Here is a 27,313-nt window from a genome sequence, read left to right as displayed (position 1 = left end):
ACCCAGGAGGAAAATGAGAGACACTGGTTGCAGCTTACAGGAGGCCAGATTTGATTTCAGGGCAAAGAAAATGAGAAGCTTTTAATAAGTAAAGGTATCAGGAAGAAAAGGATCTGCTTATAAAGTAGTGAGTTCCCCATCGATGGAGGTATTCAACATCAGTGGAACACCCACTTGCTATGGAGATATGGGATCCTATGGAAATTACCTTGAGGCCTTTCCATTATGGTGAGCATTGCCATCCACCTTTCCAGTGCCTGAAACTTCACAATTATAGACATCCCTAGACAATACAGTCTTATCTAGTAAATGTTATTTAAAGTCCCTGATATTGCACAGAGTAAAATCTGCAGTGCTCTGTGTGTGAGTAGGGATACGTAGTTAATGCTGGAAGATGGGAAGAAGGTCTGGGCAGGGTGCTGGCCCCCTGAAGGCCAGTTCACATGAGGCAACCCAGCTGGGAGCCGGAGGAAGAAGACAGGCAGAGCGTCTGAACCTGGGGCAGCAGGTGGTGGAGGGAAGGGAGCTCAGGGCTGCGGCTATCAGTGGCCCAGGATGCAGTCTGCCATTGCCCCTGCTCCAAGTGGATGCCACACGCCCTTGGGTTTGAGGCTTCCCTCAGCTTCCCCTGCAGTTGCGTCATCCCTGCCTGAGCCCCCAGCAAAACCTGCAAACTGAAGCAGGCTTTGGAAACATACACACGTAACCACATTCTCATCCTTTTGAATTTAATTCCACAGTATAATTAAGTACATATATGCACACACGGCTATAACACGCGCTGTCAATTCAATGTGAAAATGTGCGTTAAACAAATCCAAGTGAGGAGCTACAAATCTCTGAGCCTTAAGCTTGAGACACGCCAGCCCTGCAAACAACATCTTGTGGGACACACTGCCACCCAGCGGCCACAAGGGAAACTGTCAAGACTTGGAAGCTCAAAGTCAGCAGTGCCCTGGAGTCCTTGAATCTCCCACGGCCTGGCAGGCAGCTCAGTCCAGTTTAGTTCAGTTCATTTCTCAGTAGTGTCCGACTCTGTGCGACCCCATGGACTGCAGCAAGCCAGGCCTCCCTGCCCATCACCAACTCCCGGGGTTTACCCAAACTCATGTCCATCGAGTCGGTGATGCCATCCAGCCATCTCATCCTCTGTCATCCCCTTCTCCTCCTGCCCCCAACCCCTCCCAGCATCAGGGTCTTTTCCAGTGAGTCAGCTCTTCACATCAGGTGGCCAAAGTATTGGAATTTCAGCTTCAGCATCAGTCCTTCCAATGAACACCCAAGACTGATCTCCTTTAGGATGGACTGGTTGGATCTCCTTGCAGTCCAAGGGACTCTCAAGAGTCTTCTCCAACATCACAGTTCAAAAGCATCAATTGGCAAGTTCTCATAAATGTTTTGAACCAAATTATCCCCTCAGTCTCAAAAGTCTCAGGATGATGGCAGAAGCTCTGTTCAGGGAACACAGGTCTGTGTTAAAATAGAATAAATATGTTTTTTTGAAGCCTGCATCAATTCGACAGAAAGCATGCCCCCCTTCCTCCCTCCCTCCCCCTTATGTGGTGAGTATGGTGTAGGCACGTGGGATCCAAAGTTACCTCTGAAAGTTCACAGCCCGAAAGGGGCAGAGGCTTTAAACCCACCATCACTGCACAATGTGGAAAGAGCTAGAACGAGAGGAGAATGTTCAAGGTGTGGCTGGACCTCAAGGAAGAGAGGATAATGGTGGCAGACAGGAATCTTGTTACTTCCATCTTGGCCTGTTTATTACGGGCTTGAGTTCACATTTTGTATATGAAGATTTCTATACTTACGTGCTGTGTTTACTTGTAAACTATCAGAACCAGGATGTACCCTGCAGTCCCGGAGACCACACGCAATCCCCATTTGAGCCAAGGTGCACACTCAGACCTGACTTTTTGAGATCCTTCCTGATAAAACTCTCTCCGTTCTCTTGAGGCAAAGTGCAGGTAGGATGTTTCCGTTTGGTCTAAAACATACTGTGCTTTCAGGGGTTCAGGAGCAGGTCATCAAGCCCTGACCATTGTTCCAATATAACTCTCCTTCTCACTTCTCCCTGTGGCGCCTACACTTAGAGCCTTTCAAAAGCTACATAAAGCTTCCAAATCTTTATCCCATCGTGGCCATCTGGAAAACTATGTACCAATGACAAACTCCCAGGGGGAAGTTTTGTTAAACCAGGTTATGAATTCACACATGAAGATGATTTTTAAAGAAACAAACGCATGCTGAGGAGAAAGAAGAAACAGGGGAGTCTTTGCTGAAAGGAGTATTTAAATTAAGATTTTCATTTATAGCACCAATGAGTCCAAAATTGAAACTATCACCACCATGAGAACAGGTTATATCTGTACACAATATATCTACATTTCTTTTTCTTTTCTTAAAAGATTAATCTCTCTCTCTCTCTCTCTCTCTCTCTCACACACACACACACACACACACACACACCCCTTTGTCTACTATGAAAACTACTTACTTCAGGGAGTTCTCAGCTCACCCTCTCCATAAAGCTGTCATAGTTGGCCCCTTAGTCAGGCCAAAGTACCCTCCCAGTCCTGCAATGGAATGTTTGCACCCCTCCAAACTTGCTATGCTGAAACTTTGATCCTGAAGTGATGGTGGTAGGTGAGGTCTTTGGGAGATGATTAGATCATGAGGGGCCTTCATGAATGAGATTAGCGCCCTTAGAGGCCAGAGTGCTCGCTAGGAGACAGCAAGCTGAAGACAGTTATCCATAAACCTAGAAGAGGGTCCTCACCAGAACCTAACCATGCAGGCGCCTAGTGCGATTTCCAGACTCTAGAACTGTGAGAAATGAAGCGTTGTTAAGCCACTGAGTCTGTGGTAATGTCTTAGAGCAGCCCACACTGAACAGACCCTCCCTCTAGCCCCCAGCACATTCTGCATAGTCACTGGCCATCTAACATTTTGGTCGCTTCACTATCCCATAAGCTTTCAGGAATGATGTGAAAGACCAAGTAATCACCCTCCTCTGGAGTTCAGAGAATAAACAAGGTGATTCTAGAATCATGAGCCTCATGGCCCTACCCCCTGCTCCCCACAACTAGAGAAAGTCAGCTCCCAGCAATGAAGACCCAGTGCAGCCATACATAAATAAATAAATGATTATTTACTTGTTAATTTCAAAATGGCAAAGGCAGAACATTAACCCAAGCACAGGGCCCTTCTGAGCATCAGGGCCTGTGTAACTGCATTAAGTTACTCACCTCTGAAGCCAGTCCTGCCTCTGCAACAGGCAGACTCCAATGAGAGGGGGGCCCTGGAGACTCTAGAGGAGCAATCAGACTCCTCAAGCAGAGAAGGTGCTCCCGGGGAGGGGCGAGCCAGACTGCTGAGAACATGAAGTCGGGATGGGTTTCCCCATCCTCTAGCCTGCTAGAAAGTAGAATGAGAGTTCCTTCCTTCTGCTCAACAGCAAGTGAGCAGTGGGGAGGAAAGAAACCACCAGTGAGGAAGGCATGCATGCGCACACTGACATTTTGCACACACTTTCTTTTTCTGATTTTTCTAAAAATTATTAGCAGGGGTGGGGGTGGGAACGCCACATGGCACAGGGGCTCTTAGTTCCAAGCCCAGAGATCCGTCCCTACGCCCCCTGCATTACAAGCACAGTCTAACCACTGGACCACCAGGGAAGTCCCTTGCACAGACTTTCGTGGGCTTCACAAACTTTGAGTGTTGCATCAGCCCCATAGGCTGAGTCAGCAAAACGCCACAGACAGGGTGCTTTACACACCAGACCTGTATTCTCCATAGTCCTGCAGTCTGGGAAGCCCAAGATCGAGTGTCTGGTGAGTGTCTGACTCCAACTCAGTGTCTAGTGAGGGGCTGCGTCCAGGTTTGCAGACGGCCTCCTTCTCACTGTGTTTTTTTATGACCAAGAGAGGGAGAGGGCAAGTTCTCTGGTGTCTCTTCTTACAAGGGTACTTATTCCTACATGGGGGCCCCCACTTCATGACCCCATCTAAATGCAATCCCCTCACAAACGCTCCACCCCCAAATACCATCACATTGAGGGGTTAGGGCTTCACCATATGAATCTGGGGGGAAGACAAACATGGCAGATGTATCTCTGCAAATCTGATGCCTTAAGCATAGAAGGGGACAGGAATGGGTACACACACATGGTACATACATATGTATATAAACAAGTACATACGTAGGCATATATACTGTATACACACATACACATAAACACACATGGGAATCCCTGGTGACGCAGCAGTAAAGAATCCACCTGCGATACAGGAGACGTGGGGTCCAACCCAGGTCAGGAAGATGCCCTAGAGAAGGAAATGGCAACCCACTCCAGTATTCTTGCCTGGAGAATTCCATGGACAGAGGAGCCTGGCAGGTTACAGTCCATGCTGTCTCAAGAGTTGGACATGACTTAGCAACTAAATCACCACCACCACCACACACACACACACACGCACACACAAAGAGACCACCTCAAGGTCCCTTACAGCTCTCAAACTGATCTTCCTGAAACTTCCATGCCAGCAGCGCTCCACCTGGCTCAGAATGAGCCAGCTCATCCTCCCCTCCAGGTAAAGGTCAGACCGCATCCACAGTGCACCGGCAACTGCGGTCTCCGTCACCCATGGCTGTCAATCCAAAGGGCTAGATTTACATCCAGTGCGGTCTGGGCTCTCATTAACCTTGAATCATCTCCTCCTACACAGAGCCATGACATTTAAAATCCTATCAAAGTCACCTAAAACAACCATCAGATTGAACCTTTGGAGGAAAAAATAAATGACCCATGAGCCTAGGATGAGAAAGAAATAAAAGCAGGCCCTAAGGAACTAAGGTCTCTAGTGAAAGCATCACTCACAACACATCACTCTACGTTGATCTGTTTGCGGTATACCTGGACTTGAATGATAGTCATCAAATGGAGCCCTCTAAATGTAATTTTGGCTCTGAAGGCTACCTTGAAAATGCCCATCAATCGAAGTTTCCAAGAAAGCATGTTGTAATTTTTAATTGGTTTCAATAAGTATTAATACAAATTCTGAAGACTTTGGTTTTATTTTTTTAATAAATGATGATTGATGTAGGCTATTGTAAAATTGATTGATTTTCCAATATGCTTATACTGCCTCAAATATGTCTCTCTCCCCAGCCAGGCTAGTGGAATCACTTATACTTATTCACTGGTTGAAAACTGACTGAGAACCTACTATGTGTCAGAGGATGTCATGGTATCTAGGAATACAAAGACAATAAAAACTAGCTTCTGTCTTAAAGGGCTTCCCAGTGCAGACAGGAGACAATCACATGGGGAAAAATGATGTGAAAGAGGCTTGTTCACAGTACAGGCTCTAGAAGGACCGAAAAGGGGCTGCCAGAACCAAGAAGGAGACACTTTGATGGGATAACACTCTGGGCAGAGGAAAAGGCAAGAGTAGAGACAGAGTGATACAAATGTGAATGTGATCTGTGTGCAAGCTCAGTCATGTCTGACTTTTTCTGACCCCAGGGACTCTAGCCCACCAGGCTCCTCTGCCATGGGGTTTTCCAGGCAAGAATACTGGAGTGGGTAGCCGTTTCCTCCTCCAGAGGATCTTCCCAGCCCAAGGATCCAACTGGAGTCTCCTGCATCTACTGCATTGGTAGGCAGATTCCTTACCGCTGAGCCACCTGGGCTGCAGGTTTCGTGCTAAGTCACTTCAGTCCTGTCCAACTCTTTGCCACCCCATGGACTGTAACCTGCCCAGCTCCTCTGTCCACGGGATTCTCCAGGCAAGAACACTGGAGTGAATTGCCATGCCTTTCCCCAGGGTGCCTTCTTGATCCAGGGATCGAACCTGGGTCTCCCGCATTACAGGCAGAGTCTTTTACCACTGAGCCACCAAGGAATGCAGTTTAGGGAGTACTAAATGCAGAGCAGCATTCTATTGGAAAGATGAGTCTCAATTCTACCACTTGCTAACCTCATAGCCTTGAACGGATCATCTGACTTTCGGAACTTCAATTTCTTCATCTGTAAATTAGGATAGCTATCCTTACTCAGATTCGCTAAGAGGTTCTGATGAAAATTTATATAAAAATTATTCGCAAACTTGATGAGCTCTACAAATGTTAGTCATGTTTATCTTTCATCATTAAGCCTATTACTTCTGTTTTCTCTTAATTACGAAAACATCGACTCTCAGAAGAGCTGTCATAGGCCACCTGATTAAAGTCACTCAGATAACAGAGCTGAAGCCCAGAGAGACATCGCCTGCACCACCAGCATCGACAGCAAAAGCTTCAGCGTGAGCACCACGGTTGTCATCGTCACCCTTAGCCCGGTTCTTTCCCAAGGGTCTCATTTACCTGGACTCATTTACAACAACCCCACGTGACCAGTAGGATAATCACCTCCATCTGAAAGGGGAAGGCCCTGAGGCTTATCCAGCAACCCACAGGTTACAGCCGCAAGGTCAGATCGCGCCCCCAGGCCTGCCCGGTGACCACGCCCTGCGCGTGAAGCTCTAAGGCCGCTTCTGTCCTTCCGCTCCTCCCTCCTCTCGCTTTTCCTTTCTTCCTTGACACTTCTAAACACCCACCCTTCCAAGGAGACAGCTTTTCTAGGAGGACGTGAAGCGAGGAAAACAGTGAAGCTGCAGGCCCGCCCCCAGCGGCGAGCGTCTGAGCCCGCAGCGCGTGTGGCCGGAGGAGCCGCACGCGCCCCGACGCCTCCGCTCGGAGTGAGCTCACGCAGGAAGCGGCAGCCGCGCCAGGCACGCGGCAGCGCCAGGCACGCGGCAGGAGCGGCGGGCTGCGCGGAAATGCCCGGGACTCGCCGCTTTATAAAGGTGTGGCGCATGCTCAGAGCAGGCGGACGCAGGGGCGCGGGGCCACGCGCTCGCCCGGATGTCACGAGGCACTCAGGCCCCTTCTCTTCCACCCCGCTCTCTCCCTCCTCCGAGGTTACCTGCGGCCTCCTAAGGCAGTTCTTTTTATTTGTCCCTCTGCGTTTTTACTTCTGGAGTGGAATCATTGCCTTCTTTCTTATTACAGCGTAACAGGCATTTTTTGGGGTGTGGGGAGAATATTTAAATACCTTTGCTGTCACAGTTAACTTTGGAAGACAAAGGGTCACATGACCATCCCTTTGTTAAAAGCAGGGTATTCCAAGCATCAAGCTCAGGCACCTTTGCGTCAATTTGTAAAGAAGCGTGGGCCCACGGGAACACAAATGGAAGGAGAAAATAAAAACTAGAATCTAAAAGGAATCACGCTGTCTTGGTTTGGGCAGCGGTATCCCAAAGGATAAACTGTACCTACAGGGAACCAGGTGCACGCCCCTAGGGGAAGATTGGAATCCAGCCTTGACTCTATCAGGCATCTACTTTAGAACCATTTGCAGGTTTTAAGCCAGCTAATTTTAACATCTCATGAGAACAGTTCTGGAGGGGCCCAGAGGCTGGCACTAAATAACTCCCAGTAGCTACTTGTGGAAGGAAGGAGTGAATGAGGACATTGAAGGTCCTAGTAAAAACCTAAATATGTCTTGTAAGTGGTCCAGGGAAGGCAGTCATGAGGCTACACTCTCCACCAAGAATTTGAAATTACCCTCTGGAAATGAAGTACGCAAGTGATAGTGAGAAAAGATGTATTCTGACCAAACTTGATCTGTGACCTAGGGAGAGAAATCATGTATATGGGACATGCCTATTCCAGTCAACTGGCTGTGGTCCCTGGAGTGCTGTGTAGAAGGTTCTTGAGGCTTCATTTGAGCCCAGTGGAAAAGAGAGCCATGATCACCTAGTAATGTCTGCCGTGCACCCAGGAGGAGGTTGATGGCAAGGAGAGCATACACTTGCCGTCCGTTCATTGACACCTCCAAAACCTGTTAGTCAGCAGTGGGATTGACCCACCACAGAAGAGTGGATACGGGGAGCCACTGAAGCAGATGGAGACACTACCCGAGGGAGCCCCAGAGCAAGATTTCTCTTATGTGGAAGGGCTCAAAGCAGACACAGGTCATGTAGTGCTCACCACCCCAGTGCTGATTCCAGGTTGGCCAAACACACTCTTGTTTGCCTTCCCATAGAACGCCTCTGTTGTTCAGTTGCTAAGTCATGCCCAATTCTTTGTGACCCCTTGGACCGCAGCGCACCAGGCTTCCCTGTCCTTCACTATCTCCCGGAGTTTGCTCAAGCTCATGTCCATTGAGTTGGTGATGCCATCCGACCATCTCATCCTGTGCCGCCCTCTACTCCTTTTGCCTTTAGGGAAATAATATTCTGGGTCAGGACAGAGTCAAGTCGCAAGTTCCCGTGACATTTTTAGTTCATGGTGGAGATTAAGAGGCTGTCGTTCTGGTTTCATTGATCACTCTCTGCAGACTATGTTCCTGGGTGCCCATCTCAGAAAGGTGAATCTACACAGGATAAATTAAGTCATCGGTCATCACTGAGTGAACACTACCTCAAATCACCTCTCCTCCGCAGAGGTCAGGGGGTGGGGATGAAAGTTTCCAACTTCTAATCACACAGTTGGTCCTTCTGGAAACCAGCCTCCCCAGCTCCTCAGGTATGGGCAAAAGAGGTTGGCTATGTATAGCAAACAACACCCCCTGAGCTCTATCACACAGGAATTCCAAGGGCTTTAGGAGTGAGAGTTGTGTATCAGGACCGAGGGATAAAGACCAAAGACATCTGTCTTCTTATATCACAGCAAATAGTACACAGAGGTGCGTGAGCAGTATGCAGAGTACTATGGAAGCATGTAATAGGTTTAAGCTCTGCAAGGACGTCAGAGAAGGTTTGCCTACAGCAGGAATGAGAGCTGAGACCTAAACAGCAGTAGGAATTATCTGATGCAAAAGTGTAATAAAGTATGTTCCATGAGGAAGGGAACAGCTGGGCAAAGTCTTTGTGGTAAGAGGAGCTGCAGGAACACAAGAAGGAAGATGGTACTAGATGCTGGAAAGGAAGGAAGGAAGGATCCAGATCCCATGGGATTTATGGGGCAAATGAAGCATATTTTTCTTTATCCACATTGGGGAGAGAGAGTGACATGCTTCCATGTGTGCTGCAGACAACCTCAGTGCGAAGGTCACATCACATTCATGCATTCACATTCCCGGGCCCTGCCAGGGTCAGTCACAGGGAAGTTAGCAGAGCTCACCTTCAAGAGCAGCCCCCAGACTCTTGATCATCTTTTCAAGATTGAATCATATTTTTATTATCACATATGTGTATGCTATGCACAAGAAAAGACACATTTCTCAAGAACACTTTGGAGAGAAACAACTTGGTTATATCCCTCACATACAGAGGCATAGAGGGGTTCATATTGGCTTCTTGTGTTTAATTTATTTTGCAGGAAGAAATTTAAAAGTCTTTGGGATTGGAGGTTTCCTTTGAACTAACTTCAAACCACCAGGCCTGCTAAGAAAGTTTCAGCCAAGCTTTGATATGCCTCAGCACACACATAACATTGCTTCTGCTTTGGACATGCAAAGGGAAAAGAAAAAAAATAGCACTCTGCATCATGAGTCATTCCTTATTAAAAATAATTAGTGGAGATAGTGCATAAGTCACTTTTAAACCCATCCTTTTCTGTAATTATCCTCTTAAATACCTACCAAGACCAATTCACTGAACATGTCTTTGGACATTTTAAGGAAAACTATCTTTTTACTTTATCCAACAAGAGCTTAAGCAAGAAAACTGTTCACGCTTAGGCCAAACAAAACATAAATTAAACTGACTTGTTCTTCTTTGTTTGTTTTTAAGTCTCACTCTTTTTCATGCTTAAATTCTACCTGTCATGTTTTAGCTGAGAATTAAATGAGTTGCTTTCCCAACACCACCACCCAAATTATTATTTCATTAGAGAGTATGGAGAGATCCACAGCCACCATTAAATTCATGTGGGATTTTATATACTTTTCTGGGGATAAAGCAGAAATTTTGCAGATTAAGGAGATTAAGACTGTGTACTTTGTGGAATGTGTGTGCTTGGCTATATCCAGGCTCCTTTGTCTATGGAATTTTCCAGGCAAGGATACTGGAGTGGGTTGCCATACCCTCTTCCAAGGGATCTTCCTGTCCCAGGAATCGAACTCGCATCTTCTGCACTGCAGGATGATTCTTGACCTCTGAGCCATCAGGGAAATCGATTTTCTTCTAAAAAGCTAAACTCTTGACTTTTCATAAATTCTAACCGATACCAATAAAACCTGCTTTATGTTCACAGTCATTCTAATATGGCTCTGCTTCTTACCAACCATGACCTGAAGAAGTCACTTGACCTGTTTGGTTAGCTTACCTTTAAAATGGGAATAATAATTAAGCTTAGGTTTAAAGACAGCTTCAAAGCAAAATGTGAAGCTATCAGGCCTGTGTTTGCAATGTATGCTGGAAATGCTCTGGTTATTTCAGAACCTCAGGACAATAACCACTCTCTGTCCTTAGCACACTTCAGTCCTGCTGCCCTGAAAACACGAGCCACGCTTTTCATTGCTTTGAGCTTCGGAAGATGCTCACATCTGCTGTGCCTGAGCTTTCCCAACTTCCGTATCTTGAGGTGCTCACCCCTTACTCTGTTTTCATGATCTTTCCCCAGCTCATCACAGTCCATTTTAATTACTTATTTATGTCCCTGGATCTCCCAGCAAGGCAAGCTGTCCCTAGGGGCAACAAGAATGTCTTAGTCATCCATATATCCTTCGCCTCTTTCAGATTTTCTGACATTAGAAATGCATTGACTAGAGGACATCCCTGGTGCTCCAGTGACTAGGATGCTGTGCTCCCAATGCAGAGGGCCTGGGTTCAATCTCTGATCAGGGAACTAGATCCCATGTACTGCAACTAAGGTGTTCGCATGCTGCAATGAAGATTGAAGATCCTGCATGCTGCAACTAAGACCACACATAACCTAATACATACATATATAAATACATAAATATCAATCAATAAATAAAGGAAATGCATTGACTAAAGAAATGAATGCATAACAATTTATTACAATATGTAATAAATCTAGCAAAAACATGTAAGTTATAGGGAGATTAAAAGTTATCCCACCATATATCAAGTTTCCTAACTACTGGTTTTGTCTCCATTCAAACATCATGGGCAATTTTAATTAATGATTAAATTTGCAAGGATGAGCTCTGCCTTTAACCAAATCCACTCTGTCTAAAGCCACCCTCTGCCTCTTTTATTCTTTCTTGCCCTTTGTTTCTTTCCATCCTAGAAATAATCACAATTCATAATAATTTCCTTTTGTTACTATTTTTTTTCAACAGGAAGTTCTTGATGGCAGGAATTTGTCTCTGTTGCCCATTGCTGAGGCATAGCTCCTGAAACACAGTAGATTTTTTTTTTTAATTTGTTCAGGAAATGAGTGAAGCCAGAAAATGTGGAACAAACTATCGCATGGAATCTCTGCATTCTATCAGCAAGTTATGAAGTTTTCAAGATGATTAAGGAGAGTCATAATTTCACCTTTGTTGGGACTTAAAGAGGGCCCAGTAATAACCCTCTTTTCCCCTTTCTGAGCCAACTGAGAATTAAAACAAAGGAGCTGACAGAATCAAAATTTTACTTTTATTAATAGAGCTAAAATGTAAAAATCTGGCAAATGACCCCACAGTACTAAACCTCAGAATCATATGAAGTCAACTCCTAATCTCTAGGCAGGCTCTGCCTAGGGGTGGGGGAGCCTCCCTTACAAAATTATTTCATAGGCTATGACACAGCTGAATATTGAGGAGATTGTGCTAAGGGAAATAAGCCCATCACAAAAAGACAAATACTGTTATATACAATGAGATAAAAATGAGGAAATCCTACCACTTGCAACTATGTGGATGGACTTTGAGGGCACTGTGCTGAGTGAAATAAGTCAGACAGAGCAAAAAAAAATACTGTATGATCTCACTCATATGTGGAATTTAAAAACAAAACACAAGGACTTCCCTGGTGGTACAGTGGTTAAAGTATCACGTTTCCACTGCAAGGGTCACGAGTTCAGTCCCTGGTGGGGGAACTAACATGCCGCATGCTGTGTGGCACAGCCAAAAAAAGCAAACTCATAGAAAAAGAGATCAGATTTGTAGATAGCAGAGGCAGGGTGGGGGAAGGGAGGGAAAGTTGGAGCAAGGTGGTCAAAAGGTACAAACTCCCATTCTTAAGTGAGTAAGTCCTAGGGATGTAACGTAGAACATGATGCCTATAGCTAACACTGCTGTATTATATGGAGGAAAGTTAAGAGAGTGTTGTCGTTTTCAGTCACTAAGTCATGTCTGACTCTGCAATGCCATGGACTGCGGCACACCAGCCTTCCCTACTAAGAGAGTAAATTCTATGAGTTCTCATCACAAGGAGAAAATTTTTTTTCTTTTTTTCTTTCTTTCTATCCTTTTTATTGTATTTACGTGAGAAGACAGATGTTAACTGAATCTCTTGTAAGTATTTTATAATATATACAAATCAAACCATCAGGCTACATGCCTTAAACCTATACAGTGATGTATGTCAACTATTTCTCAATGAAACTGGAGGAAAAGGAATTTTTTTTAATGACAAATACCATACGAGTCTTCTAGGTATATGAGGTACCTAGAATAATCAAAACCACAAAGGAAGATAGTCAAATGGTGGTTGCCAGAGGCTAAGGAGGAGGGGAAATGAGGAGTAACTGTTTAACAGGTGTAGAGTTTCAGCCTTACAAGTCGAATGAGCTTTGAAGATGGATGGTGGTGATGGTTGTGCATGAATATATTTAAGATCACTGACCTGAACACTTAAATGGTTAAGACAGTTCAGTTCAGTTCAGTTGTTCAGTCATGTCCGACTCTTTGTGACCCCATGGACTGCAGCACTCCAAACTTCCCTGTCCAACACCAACTCCCGGAGCCCACTCAAATTCATGTCAATCGCATCAGTGATGCCATCCAACCATCTTATCCTCTATCGTCCCCTTCTCCTCCTGCCTTCAAACTTTTCCCAGCATCAGGATCTTTTCCAAGGAGTCAGTTCTTTGTATCAGGTGGACAAAGTATTGGAGTTTCAGCTTCAGCATCAGTCCTTCCTATGAATATTCAGGACTGATTTCCTTTAGGATGGACGGTTGGATCTCTTTGCAGTCCAAGGGACTCTCAAGAGTCTTCTCCAACACCACAGTTCAAAAGCATCAATTCTTTGGCACTCGCTTTTCTTTATAGCCCAACTCTCATATCCATACATGACTACTGGAAAAACCATAGCTTTGACTAGGTGGACCTTTGTTGGTAAAGTAATGTCTCCGCTTTTTAATATGCTGTCTAGGTTTATCATAGCTTTTCTTCCAAGGAGCAAGTGTCTTTTAATTTCATGGCTGCAGTCACAATCTGCAGTGATTTTGGAGCCCCCCAAAAATAAAATCTCTCACTATTTCCATCTATTTGCCATGAAGTGATGGGACCAGATGCCATGATCTAGCCAACTTTTTCACTCTCATCTTTCACTTTCATCAAGAGGCTCTTTAGTTCTTCTTCACTTTCTGCCATAAGGGTGGTGTCATCTGCAAATCTGAGGTTATTGATATCTCTCCCAGCAATCTTGATTCCAGCTTGTGTTTTATCCAGCCCAGCATTTCACATGATGTACTCTGCATATAAGTTAAATAAGCAGGTGACAATATACAGCCTTGATGTACTCCTTTCCTATTTGGAACCAGTCTGTTGTTCTGTGTCCAGTTCTTTTTTTTTTTTTTTTATGTTCCAAATGTGATGGGTTTATTTTATTTTACTCTGATGCAAACCCAAAGATGCTACTACCATACAGAGACCAATATATTACAAGGTCATGAAAAAGTGGTGTGGGACATGCAGGACGTGATGGACAACCGGAGGGTCGGGTTGTCTCCTTTGAACATGACACTACACCGTCGCAGAAGAACACATTGAAAAAAACACTGTGGAACTGAACTGAAATGTGGCACAAACGTGACAACTTCCGGGCACACCTTCAAGCACCCCCCTTAGGATGGACTCGGTACCTAAGCTTCAGTGTGGGGAGGAGTACAATTCTTTGGAAGAATAAAAAGTTCACACTTTTGAAATTTCACAGAAGAATTTTAAGGCCAAAACATAGTGGGTTCATTTCTCTTCACCTCCAGGGACAAAGCTGATGCTTTATTCAAAACCACATTAAGCTTCTAGTTCAAATCCCAGACCGACCTTGTGCCCTCCTGCATTGAAGTTTTTCCATCAATTAGAGCTGACAGGGTCAGTTTCACTCCTGGTCGAAAGGTCTGAGTATAACCCAGTCCAATCAGGCTGGCATTATTTACTTTAGCAGAGAGAGAAGTTCTACAGTCCAGCTTGTACTTAGCAGCGATGCCGAAGCGGGTGTTGTTACTGACGGCTGTCCACGCAAGGTTTATCGACGTTTCAATCTTCTCATTCACCTTCTGGTAGATTGACCCTCCAAACTCAGTGCCATCATTCACATAAGTGTGCAGCTGGAAGTCTGCAGCCTTGTAACCCAGGGCGAAATTATTCTGTGACAGTTTGGATTTGGCTGTGTCAAAACTCATCTGATAGCCAGCAAGCCAACCTTCAAAGGCCAACACAGCCCAGCCATAGATGGTTGGTCCTGAAAAATCTATATCAACATTGCTGCCAAGACTGAAACAATCCCGTTTATATGAGGCCTTCAATTTCCCACTCTTCTTTCCTGTGTTCGGTACAAATATGGTATCAAGAGTCAGTTTCAACCCTTCAGCCAACTTATTCTCCCAAGAGATTTCTGTCCCAAGAGTATTGTCTGTGTTCCACTTCTGGGTGAAGGTCAGCCCATAGTTACAAATCTTGTATTTGGTCTCTAGGTTGCCTGATGCTTTCCCTGTATCAGTGTAAGCATGACCAGAAGTAGAAAATTCCACTCCACTACATGACTTGGTTCTCAGATCTATTTTGACCATGCCAAATCCATATCCTTTGTTGAAGACATCTTTGGCAGCCTTTCCTAGGTCACAGTAAGTCGGTGTGTTACACATATCCAAGAAGTTCTTTCTCTCCGTTTCAGAGGAAACGGGCAAATCCAGTTGAGGGACAGTTCTGCAAAACAACCACCTGGTCTCTTCTAAAAACGTGAACTTCATGAACTGTTAAGAAGACTAGTCCCTGTGTCCAGTTCTAACTGTTGCTTCTTGACCTGCATACAGATATTTCAGGAGGCAGGACAGGTCGTCTAGTAAATTTTATGTTATGTGCATTTTACCACACACACAAAAAAAATGGGGGAAGTTATGGTACAAAATTGCAGAAGGGAACACAGGTTCCCCATGGACAGTTCATTCCTAAGAGTTGGGTGGGAGGGTTTGGACCCCAAATGCACAGCTTCTTCGTTCACTCACAGCTCAGGGGCAGCTCTCTGTCTCCTGTGGGCAAAGGCAGGCAGAAAATGGAGAGGAAGGTAAACAAACAGGGCTCCTGGTCCCATTTCTGGTCCCTCCCTAGAAATGGAGACGTCTCCCCTCTCCCATCTCCAACAAGGCTCTAAATATACCTGCTCTTAGATGCTCTCTACCAAGATCCTGAATTTGACCCCATGCATTACATCAATCAGGTCAATATTGATGGCTAGAAGAGAGAGCAGACAGCTTCACTCTCAAGTCAACAAAGTAGCCAAGAGGCCCAGGCATCCTAGTTAATTGAGTCATTTTCCATCCGTTTTGGAACCCATAATACTACCAGACAGTAATATAACTAAGAGGGAAAACTTACAAAATAACACCAACAGCTCTTGTCCATCCACTTTGATTTCATGGCTTGTTCTATAGCCTCCCAGCCAGTTTGCACCCTGATTTGATCCAGGACACTCCCAGCTACTGAACTGCCAGTGAAGCGAAGAAACTTTGAGGGCAGAAGCCACCTAGGATAGCCCTTTCTTAAATACTGGAGACACTCTATATTGAAGTCATTCTTTTCCTGGATGGCAAAAGAGCCTAAGGAATTCCCTGGAAACAGTACTGTCCTCCCAGGAAAGCCACAGAGAGGAAGGCAGGTGGTAGAGTGAGAAAGAGATTCTTAACACTCTTCATGAATACTTCTTCAAGATGCCAAAAAGGAGAAACTCTGAACAGCATATTCCCCAGACCTCTCAGGCTACTGGGAACAGAGCTTCTGGGGAGGGGTCAGAGAAAATTTATTACAAAACACAGAGAAAGCCCCAAACATAAATGTTTGAAGATTTGGCCTGGGCCTGCCTTTTGAGCTCAAAGGGGGAAGAGTACCTGGGGGAAAGGCCCTTAAAACTTCTAAGCAATTTTTTTTTTCTGCTTTGCTTCTCCCTTGTGTAGAGCAAACTCTTGTGCTACATCCCAGCCTGGAATAAATCTTCTGGGCTGAATGATAAATCAGGGATTGTAATGGAAATCACTATTGACCTTTAAAAGGGCACTGTCTTTATAGTTTCACACTGTGCTGTTTGAAATGTCGACTTGGAATCAGGAAAATAATATGCCATCGATTTTTCTCCATACCTCTTATAACAGAGCTTGAAATTGACCTAGGAAACATTGGTATGGGTTTTCTCATTACGATTTCAGCATCATCGGAAATGGTGATTAATGATTCAGTCTTGGGAAGGGCACTGTTATACCTTGTAATTGCTTTGTGGATTGTGTCCAAACAGCAACTAGCTTATCCTGTTCATACCACCACCACCCGCACCCCCAGAAATGGATGTATTTCAACCCTCACGTGACACAACTTTGTGGTTCTTGATTAAAAACCTATATAAGATCAGAACATCATTTTATTGTATTATTGTTTATCTTGCTTACTGTCTTCTCCTTGTCCAATTATTCTTTTTTTTATCTCTCCTCCCATTTCTTAATGTACCAGGCCTTTCCAGAGATTCGGTAGCTTTAGTTTTTCATTCTTCAGTCATTTTATTTCTGATTCCGCTTTCATTCTTCCTCCAATTTCATAAGTGCTCTCTCTCTCTCACTCATTTTTTTTAATCCAATGTATCCATTCCATTTCTTACCTGCTTCACAAGAACCTTTAAAACCCCTCCAGGCTGTCTTAGTCTTGCCTGTTTGGGCTGACAGCATGGAATGTCTTCCTTCACCTGCCTTAATCATCACATGACACAATCCATGGAGGATGATGGCGGAACTGCGCACAGTCAGCCCTCACTGCGAGTTCCCTTAGCAGACTGCTGCAGAGAGGAGGCTATAGACCTTGGTTAAGCACAGAGCTCTGTTCATTTTAAAAACACCTAGGTAAAAAATGATTAATATTTTTCTCTGTCAAAAAATTTTAAATAGATTTTAGATGATTGAGGCTTTTCTGGGGAGATCAGGGCAGGCCTCCCAATGAGGTCCACCATGACTTGGGAAGCCAAGGAAAGGAAGCTGGGGAGGATTCCAGGGGGTGGTGATGGGTGGGGCCGGAGAGAGAGTGCACACATGCTGCCAGGGGCTGGCATCCTTTACGTCTCCCACTGGCACCAAAGGGGAGGGCACCCTGACTTCTTATCAGCTTGTCCAGACGTGGGGCAGAGAGGGAGAGAAGGCGGTGAGGCTTAAAAGCTGCCAACGGTGGAACATCAGATATGGAGTCTAACTCCCTGCGAGACTCTGATCCAAGACAACTTAGAGCAAGCTGACAGCCTCAGACCTAAGCCATGACCGGGGAGCCCAGAGGGAGAGGGAGAAAGAGTCCTACAGAGAGTCCCTGGGACTTGGAAAAGAGAAGCACCTCCCAGGCATGCTGAGCTCATTCATGCATCTCTTTGGCCAAAGTCCTCACAGGAATTTCAAGTCTTAGCCAACTTAAAAAGCAAAGAAGAGGGACGTCCTTGGTGGTCCCATGGTTGAGAATTCACCTACCAACGCAGAGGACATGGGTTCAGTCCCTGGTCCAGGAACTTAGATTCCCACATGCTGCAGGGCAACTAAACCCAAGTGCGCTCAATACTAAGCCCACGTGCTGCGACCACTGAAGCCCATGCTCCCTGAAGCCTGCTCTCTGCAGCGACAGAGGCCACCGCAACGAGCACCTGTGCATCTCACCTGGAGAGCAGGGCCTGCTCGCCCCAGTGGAGGAGCCCCACAGTGCAGAGCCCAAGTGCTGCAATGGAGACCCAGCGCAGGCATCATGAAAAACAAACTGTTCTAAAAAGAGAAGAAAAGTTCACCCGGCAGTCCATGGCCACCCACGAGATGTGATGTGAACTTCACAAAAAGTGTTTCTTTGCCCCAAAAGTCTCTGTGTCAGATTTAGGATGTCTCCATTTAAACCACTGGCCCTCCTTTATTTTTTGTTTTGTTTTGTTTTGTTTTGTTTTTTTCCCTTGAACTTTTTTTTTTTTCCATTTATTTTTATTAGTTGGAGGCTAATTACTTTACATCATTACAGTAGTTTTTGTCATACATTGAAATGAATTGGCCATGGATTTACATGTATTCCCCATCCTGATCCCCCCTCCCACCTCCCTCTCCACCCGATCCCTCTGGGTCTTCCCAGTGCACCAGGCCCGAGCACTTGTCTCATGTATCCAACCTGGGCTGGTGATCTGTTTCACCCTAGATAATATACATGTTTCAATGCTGTTCTCTTGAAACATCCCACCCTCGCCTTCTCCCAGAGTCCACAAGTCTGTTCTATACATCTGAGTCTCTTTTTCTGTTTTGCATATAGGGTTATCATTACCATCTTTCTAAAGCCCATATATATGTGTTAGTATACTGTAATGGTCTTTATCTTTCTGGCTTACTTCACTCTGTATAATGGGCTCCAGTTTCATCCATCTCATTAGAACTGATTCAAATGAATTCTTTTTAATGGCTGAGTAATATTCCATGGTGTATATGTACCACAGCTTCCTCATCCATTCGTCTGCTGATGGGCATCTGGGTTGCTTCCATGTCCTGGCTATTATAAACAGTGCTGCGATGAACATTGGGGTGCACGTGTCTCTTTCAGATCTGGTTTCCTCGGTGTGTATGCCCAGAAGTGGGATTGCTGGGTCATATGGCAGTTCTATTTCCAGCTTTTTAAGAAATCTCCACACTGTTTTACATATTGGCTGTACTAATTTGCATTCCCACCAACAGTGTAAGAGGGTTCCCTTTTCTCCACACCCTCTCCAGCATTTATTGCTTGTAGACTTTTGGATAGCAGCCATCCTGACTGGCGTATAATGGTACCTCACTGTGGTTTTGATTTGCATTTCTCTGATAATGAGTGATGTTGAGCATCTTTTCATGTGTTTGTTAGCCATCTGTATGTCTTCCTTGGAGAAATGTCTGTTGAGTTCTTTGGCCCATTTTTTGATTGGGTCATTTATTTTTCTGGAATTGAGCTGGAGGAGTTGCTTGTATATTTTTGAGATTAATCCTTTGTCTGTTGCTTCGTTTGCTATTATTTTCTCCCAATCTGAGGGCTGTCTTTTCACCTTGCTTATAGTTTCCTTTGTTGTGCAAAAGCTTTTAAGTTTCATTAGGTCCCATTTGTTTATTTTTGCTTTTATTTCTAAAATTCTGGGATGTGGGTCATAGAGGATCCTGCTGTGATTTATGTCGGAGAGTGTTTTGCCTATGTTCTCCTCTAGGAGTTTGATAGTTTCTGGTCTTACATTTAGATCTTTAATCCATTTTGAGTTTATTTTTGTGTATGGTGTTAGAACAAAATTCAGCATCCATTTATGATTAAAACTCTCCAGAAAGCAGGAATAGAAGGAACATACCTCAACATAATAAAAGCTATATATGACAAACCCACAGCAAGCATCACCCTCAATGGTGAAAAATTGAAAGCATTTCCCCTGAAATCAGGAACAAGACAAGGGTGCCCACTCTCACCACTACTATTCAACATAGTTTTGGAAGTTTTGGCCACAGCAATCAGAGCAGAAAAAGAAGTAAAAGGAATCCAGATAGGAAAAGAAGAAGTGAAACTCTCTCTGTTTGCAGATGACATGATCCTCTACATAGAAAACCCTAAAGACTCTACCAGAAAATTACTAGAGCTAATCAATGAATACAGTCAAGTTGCAGGATATAAAATTAACACACAGAAATCTCTTGCATTCCTATACACTAACAATGAGAAAACAGAAAGAGAAATTAAGGAAACAATACCATTCACCATTGCAACAAAAAGAACAAAATACTTAGGAGTATATCTACCTAAAGAAACAAAAGACCTATACATAGAAAACTATAAAACACTGATGAAAGAAATCAAAGAGGACACAAACAGATGGAGAAATATACCGTGTTCATGGATTGGAAGAATCAATATTGTCAAAATGGCTATACTACCCAAAGCAATCTATAGATTCAATGCAATCCCTATCAAACTACCAACGGTATTTTTCACAGAACTAGAACAAATAATTTCACAATTTGTATGGAAATACAAAAAACCTCGACTAGCCAAAGTAATCCTGAGAAAGAAGAATGGAACTGGAGGAATCAATCTGCCTGACTTCAGACTCTACTACAAAGCCACAGTCATCAAGACAGTATGGTACTGGCACAAAGACAGAAATATAGATCAATGGAACAGAATAGAAAGCCCAGAGATAAATCCACGAACCTATGGTCACCTTATCTTCGACAAAGGAGGCAAGGATATACAATGGAAAAAAGATAACCGCTTTAACAAGTGGTGCTGGGAAAACTGGTCAACCACCTGGCCCTCCTTTAAACCCAGGGGTCAAAGATGCCTATAATGTTTAGAATACCACTGAAGAGAGGGCATATTTTGTGGACCTGCATTCAAATCCCTCTTTTGCCACTTTTATGACCTTAAGAAATGTACTCATTTCTGAGCCCTGGGCTCTGCATCTAAACAATGGGGGTAAATAACACCTACTCCATTCCATCAACTCTAAAATATCTTTTTCCTTGCATTTTAGCATCTCCAAAAACTGGATACACTTGGGGGCTTCTGACAAATTGTAATTGGAAGCTTTTTTTCCCCAGTGGCCCATGAAATAATGGTGCATCTTATGATCAATGGCATCTTAAATTAGTGAAATACAGTGCTTTACAGGGCTTAAAAATGCAAATGTGGAAAGATTTTATTCATTATAAACTCTATACGAATGTAATGTATACTTCTTAGAGGCTCAGCCTCCTTAACTATAAAATGGAGATACCAACTTAATGGAGTTGTTGTTAAGGGTCAAATAAGTTAACACAGAGAAAGTGTTCAAAACAGAGTGTGGCTCGGGGCAGCAGACCTCAGTATGATTATCATTCCAAGACCTCTGCCTCCTCTGAAGACGAACTGGTTATTGATCTATTCCCGAAACATTGACTGTGCTGTGGCTGCCATTAGGGCTCTAGAGTCAAGCTCAGTGGTTCTGAATACTTGCTCTGCCACTTATTAACTCTGGGCAAAGTCCACAGTTTCATTCAGCTTCTCCTTTGGCATCTGTCAAATGAGAATTTCAACAGGAACTGCTTCAGGAAGTGTGTGTGTGTATTAGTCACTTAGTTGTATCTGACTCTGCGATCCCATGGACTGTAGCCCGCCAGGCTCCTCTGTCCATGGAATTCTCCAGGCAAGAATACTGGAGTGGGTAGCCATTCCCTTCTCCAGGGGATCTTCCTGACCCAGGGATTGAACCTGGGTCTTGTGTATTGCAGGCAGATTCTTTACCATCTGAGGCCCCAGGGAAGCCCTCAGAAAATGTGGGTGAATCTTAAATGAGAGCCTAGCATGGTGTCTGGCAAGTGGAAGTCCTCAATAAGTCTTAGTTACCATCTTTAGTAAGCAACTCTGCTTTGAAAAACTTACGGTCCAGCTACAGAGATGGCCCAGAGAGAGAGAATTACAATACCACAAGCAAAAGGTAGCCCCTCTTGATACACTATCCTTGTATTTGTATAAGTCCTGTCAATATCCCCTAGCAAAAGACCGTCCAGGAACACACCTGAGGTCAAATAGAGTCGGTGCTGCTTCCTGCTATGAGGACACCTGATATCATGAGGAACCATGAAATGTCTCAGAAAGAGGACATCAGGAAGGGCTTGTTCTAGGAGTTGGACCCCTGTTAGCTGATTTGCAGGAGGACTCAGGGAAGTGAATTTGGAGCTATCAGAACCTAGGCAAATTTCGTGATTATGTTAATTTTGACTTAGTAGTCGGGAGGAAAGAAGCAGGCCTAGACTTGCCACTGAAGAAGAAAGAGCAGTCCTTCTTGTTAGCAGTGGAGGGGATCAGCTGGCCATTTTGGTAGTTGCATGGTATTTACTTTTATCCTTGTTTGGGCATAATTACAGAGTGGTCTTTTTTCTATCTTGTTCCATCACATCCATGAAATCCCCCATCTGATGCTGATAGCCCATGAAATTGCTTATGTTCACCGAGGGCACTGGATGTCTAAGGAGGCCTTACAAACAGCTGAGAAAAGAAGAGAAGTGAAAGGCAAAGTAGAAAAGGAAAGATATTCCAATTTGAATGCAGAGTTCCAAAGAATAGCAAGGAGAGATAAGAAAGTCTTCCTCAGTGAAAATGCAGAGGAACCAGAGATCAAATTGCCAACATCCATTGGACCATAGAAAAAGCAAGAGAGTTCCAGAAAAACATCTATTTCTGCTTTATTGACAATGCCAAAGCCTTTGACTATGTGGATCACAACAAACTGTCGAAAATTCTTAAAGAGATAGGAATACCAGACCACCTGATCTGTCTCCTAAGAAACCTGTATGCAGGTCAGGAAGCAACAGTTAGTACTGGACATGGAACAACAGACTTGTTCCAAGTAGGGAAAGAAGTATGTCAAGGCTGTATATTATCACCCTACTTATTTAAATTATATGCAGCATATATCATGAGAAACACTGAGCTGGATGAAGCACAAGCTGGAATCAAGATTGCTGGGAGAAATATCAATAACCAAAGATATGCAGATGACACCACCCTTATGTCAGAAAGTGAAAAAGAACTAAAGAGCCTCTTGATGAAAGTGAAAGAGGAGAGTGAAACCATTGGCTTAAAACTCAACATTCAGAAAACGAAGATCATGGCATCTGGTCCCAACACTTCATGTCAAATAGATGGGTAAACAATGGAAACAATGAGAGACTATTTTCTTGGGCTGCAAAGTCACTGCAGATGGTGACTGCAGCGATGAAATTAAAAGATGCTTGCTCCTTGGAAGAAAAGCTTTGACCAACCTAGACAGCATATTAAAAAGCAGAGACATTACTTTACCAACAAAGGTCCACCTAGTCAAAGCTATGGTTTTTCCAGTAGTCACGTTTGGATATGAAAGTTGGACTATAAAGAAAGCTTAGTGCTGAAGAATTGATGCTTTTGACCTGTGGTGTAGAGAAGACTCTTGAGAGTCCCTTGGACTGCAAGGAGATCCAACCAGTCCATCCTAAAAGAAATCAGTCCTGAATATTCATTGGAAGGACTGATGCTGAAGCTGAAACTCCAATACTTTGGCGACCTGACGTGAAGAGCTGACTCACTGGAAGAGACCCTGATGCTGGGAAAGATTGAAGGCAGGAGGAGAAGGGGACGACAGAGGATGAGATGGCTGGATGGCATCACCAAATTGATGGACGTGAGTTTGAGCCAGCTCCAGGAGTTGGTGATAGATGGGGAAGACTGGCGTGCTGCGGTCCATGGGGTCACAAAGTGTCGGACACGCCTGAGGACTGAACTGAACTCAGCGAGTGCACATCCACGCGCTGTTAGCTGTGGGGTGACCAAGTGTCCCAGGTTGCCTGGACTGAGGAGGCCCAGCCTGAGGGGCTGGGACACAGGACTTTCAGTGCTAAGATGAAAAATCACAGGCCAATCAGGACACAGTGGTCACCCCGGCTCTCAGGGCTGCCGTCCTGCTTCTCAGCCCTCAGCGCTTCTGAGAACGAGTCATAGTGACTACCTAGTTTATACCCCACTGATTGACTTGTGTCCACACGTGAGAATGTGCTTTGGAGGCAAAGTCCCAGCTGTATCATTCACTGGTCGCAGCGCTTTGAGCAACGTATTCAATGCCTCTGAGTCTCCAATTCCTCCTCTCTGAAATGAGACTGGGACATACTTTGTGTGAGGTATGACATAGTTCATGTGACGTAATTCATGAGATAATGATGTCTTCAAAAATGCCTCGCACATCATAGAGGCTGCATTGATGCCACACTTCATTCCTCCCCTAACTTCCTCCTCTATCCCATAGGCTCTGCGCCGTTTCAAGCAATGGTCTTGGATTACAGATTACATTTTGGGGACCTCATTTTTAGAGCTCTTAGTATGGTCCCAGATGCCTATAAACACTTAAAAATTGATTTTAATTATATTATCACTGTTTCTACTCTTCTCTTCGGTATTCCACTTGTGTCTTATGCATCTCTATCCCCTTTTCTCACAGGAAACCTAAACCTGTAAGTAAAGACAATAATAATAACAAACCCTCTGTTTCTGGAACACTTAACAGCTAATAAGATGTTTTCCACCAGAAAATTAAAAACAAAAACCTGATAGGCAAGTATTGTTACTCTCCTGTTTACGAATTAACAAACCAAGCCTTGGAGAAGCTGTGTGCCTGATTCATGATGACATGCCCAGCAAAGAAACAGAACCAATCTTCTGAGTCTCCAGTCTGCCCTAAAACAACTTTCCCCAGGGGCTCAAAACTGGATTCTAATGCAGCCCCATTCCTCGACTAGCAGGGGCCTTGGACAGGGCCTCCTGAACAGATGTGGTTATTGGGACAAGCAGCTGTCATTTGTAATTTCCTGTGTCATCCCCCAGAGTCCACAACTTAATTTCACTTTAAATCCGGCATGGCTCTTGCCAGACCCATGAGAAAATCCTATTCGAGATGGAACCGCTGAAATCTGACTCAGAACTCTGCTGGATTTTCATCTGACTATCAGTTCTGCTCAGGCCCCAGCAGCTGGGCTCCGCTGGGACTGGGTCATTCTAACTCCCTCTGACTTGCCATCACCTGCCCCACTGCCCCAAGAAGAATGCCAAGTGGCCTCATGACTGCTCCCCTTGGGAGTCCTTTAAGTGTCTAGGCCTAAGCAGAAATTACAGATAGGGTTTGGTATTTAACTCAGGCTGATTCCAAAATATTTCCCCATCTGGAGCTCTTCCACGGAAAAAGCATTTGCAGCATGTGGGGGCAGGGTGTGGGGCTGGAGGGGAGCCAGGAACGCACCATCTACAGCTCTGAGTCCTACTAGCAGAAGGTGTGGCAACACAGGCTACCTTCCCAGGGTAACCCAAGCCAGTGGAATTTGTTATGGGGCAGAAGGAAACTAAGTTTGGGGTCAGCAGATCCAAGATCAAACACCAGTCCCCAGGTTCAAAAGGTGAGTGGCCCCATGGTATGCACTCAGTCTCTTTGAGTATGTACTCTCCTTTGTAGCAAGAAAACAACAACGCCTGGACTGCCCTTCTCTTTACAGCAGTCCTGAGCTAACAGACGTAAAAGCACTTTAGAAACTGAAAATGGATGGACAGGCACCAGCTGTTAATATCACGGTGCGGGCTTTCTAAAGTTTGCGATATATTTTTCCAACAGAGATTCACTGAGCATCCCAATTCTCTCTGGTCTTTGTTTTTTGTTTTTTGTTTTTTTAATTTTCCCTTTAGGTTCCTTTGATCTCCCTGCACAAAGTCAAAGTTAGCCAAAGAACAGATCTGCATTTGTTTCCTAATTCACGCAACTATTCAAGGCAGTATCTGATATCCCATCTCACAAAGATAGTCCAAGAAAGTCTGGCTGAAAGGAAGGGAAAATACTTTTCCCTAAAAAATTTGCTTTGTGTTTTTTGTTTCTCTAATCTTGAAGGAAATTTTACATTCTGTTTCAGAGTGGGGAAAAGAAATAGGACGAGAACTTGAGAATTAGAAAGGGAAATTACATCTCTCACACTTAAGGATGATTGAAAAGGGATTATATTTATAAATAACATACAGTTACTGGTAACGTAGAGTCAAGGAGATGTGAATTTACAACACAGAGAGATAACATCGTCTAAGTGATATTCCGGGTATTTGCAAATCTTTGCTAAGCAAAGACGAATTTACTTATCACAACTCTAGTGGGGCTTTGTCCAGGGAAACAGAGATTTTTAGAAAATATGACCCATTTGTTCTTTACATCCTAATACTGTTTCTCTTTTATTCACACAGGAGTTAATATGTTTCCTGAGAACTGGCTATATCATTTATAAATCATTCACAAAGGACTAAGACCAGGAAAATCCAGAAATGTATTTCTCTCTGTGCTGTCCCTTCCAATCTGACCCTGCTTCTGTTCACAGTACCCCACTGTTATATGCTTCCAGCAGAACTTTTCTGTCTTAGAAACTTTCCCCTTCATCAGGATGAGTGACAGAGGAGCCTCGCTGGGAACAGGTGACAGGCAGGACAAGTGCATACATACTAACCACATAGCATGAAACCCTCTGCAACACTCACCAGCCCACAAACGCCGGAATTTAAATTTGGCAGCTGAATCTTGGACTCCACCCAGAAGATTTCGTTCAGGAAATACCAAAAGTTCTCACCACTGTGCAGCAGCTTCACTTTCAAGGTCACACCTCAGCATGAGGGGTGCAGTGTAGGAACACAGACAATGCTGCGTGTCAGAAACAGGACACTTTTCAAAGTGACCACGAGATGGCCTCACTGCTCAGACACACGTTAGTGTTCAGGTTGTAACTTCAGTCCTCAAAGCAGGGTGGCGGGCACAGAGGTGTGTTTTAAAGATTGCCACTGAAATCACCATCAAGAAGTGGCAGCTTTTCCATTGTTCTCTGGAAACTTATCAACTTATCTGGAAAATTATCAATAACAACATAGGTTTAGAGTCGAAGGAAATTAAATTTTATAAATTAAAATTTTATAAATTAAATTTTTCACTCTAATGTTGCAACTAAATTTTCTATTCAACAATATATACTTTTATTAAATTTCCTTGGTATCTTGATACAGAGCAATGAACCCACTGATTAATAAGTATATTCCCGTGCTTTTCTAAAAGCTGATATACTGAGAACGCTTTGCATGTGTGTTAGTCACTCAGTCGTGTCCGACTCTTCCCAACCCCGTAGACGGTAGCCCGCCAGACTCCTCTGTCCATAGAATTCTCCAGGCAAGAACACTGGAGTGGGTTGCCATTCCCTTCTCCAGGGGAACTTCCCAACCCAGGGGTCAGACCCCAGTCTGCAGCATTATAGGCAGATTCTTTACCATCTGAGCCACCGGGAAAGCCCCGAAGACCCTTTAAACACATCATAAATTGGTTCTGCAAAGGGCTGTAAATAGTTTTGGGCTAAC

The 27,313-nt window shown here is 44.3% G+C and overlaps 1 long non-coding RNA gene and 1 pseudogene across 1 annotated transcript in view; both read right to left on the bottom strand.

Moving 5' to 3' along the window:
* Window positions 1-711: 711 nt before the first annotated feature.
* Window positions 712-27,313, bottom strand: part of LOC139030649 (uncharacterized) — a 101,822-nt gene continuing 75,220 nt past the window's right edge. Inside the window, exon 3 of the long non-coding RNA XR_011483061.1 lies at window positions 712-1,470. This is a non-coding gene — a long non-coding RNA (uncharacterized lncRNA). The remainder of the gene's footprint in view (window positions 1,471-27,313) is intronic.
* On the bottom strand, window positions 14,134-15,169 carry LOC110126499 (voltage-dependent anion-selective channel protein 3 pseudogene; annotated as a pseudogene).

This window comes from Odocoileus virginianus, chromosome 23, assembly GCF_023699985.2.
Source record: "Odocoileus virginianus isolate 20LAN1187 ecotype Illinois chromosome 23, Ovbor_1.2, whole genome shotgun sequence".
Taxonomy (NCBI): Eukaryota; Metazoa; Chordata; class Mammalia; order Artiodactyla; family Cervidae; genus Odocoileus; species Odocoileus virginianus.
This window is presented reverse-complemented; position numbering and strand designations above follow the sequence as displayed.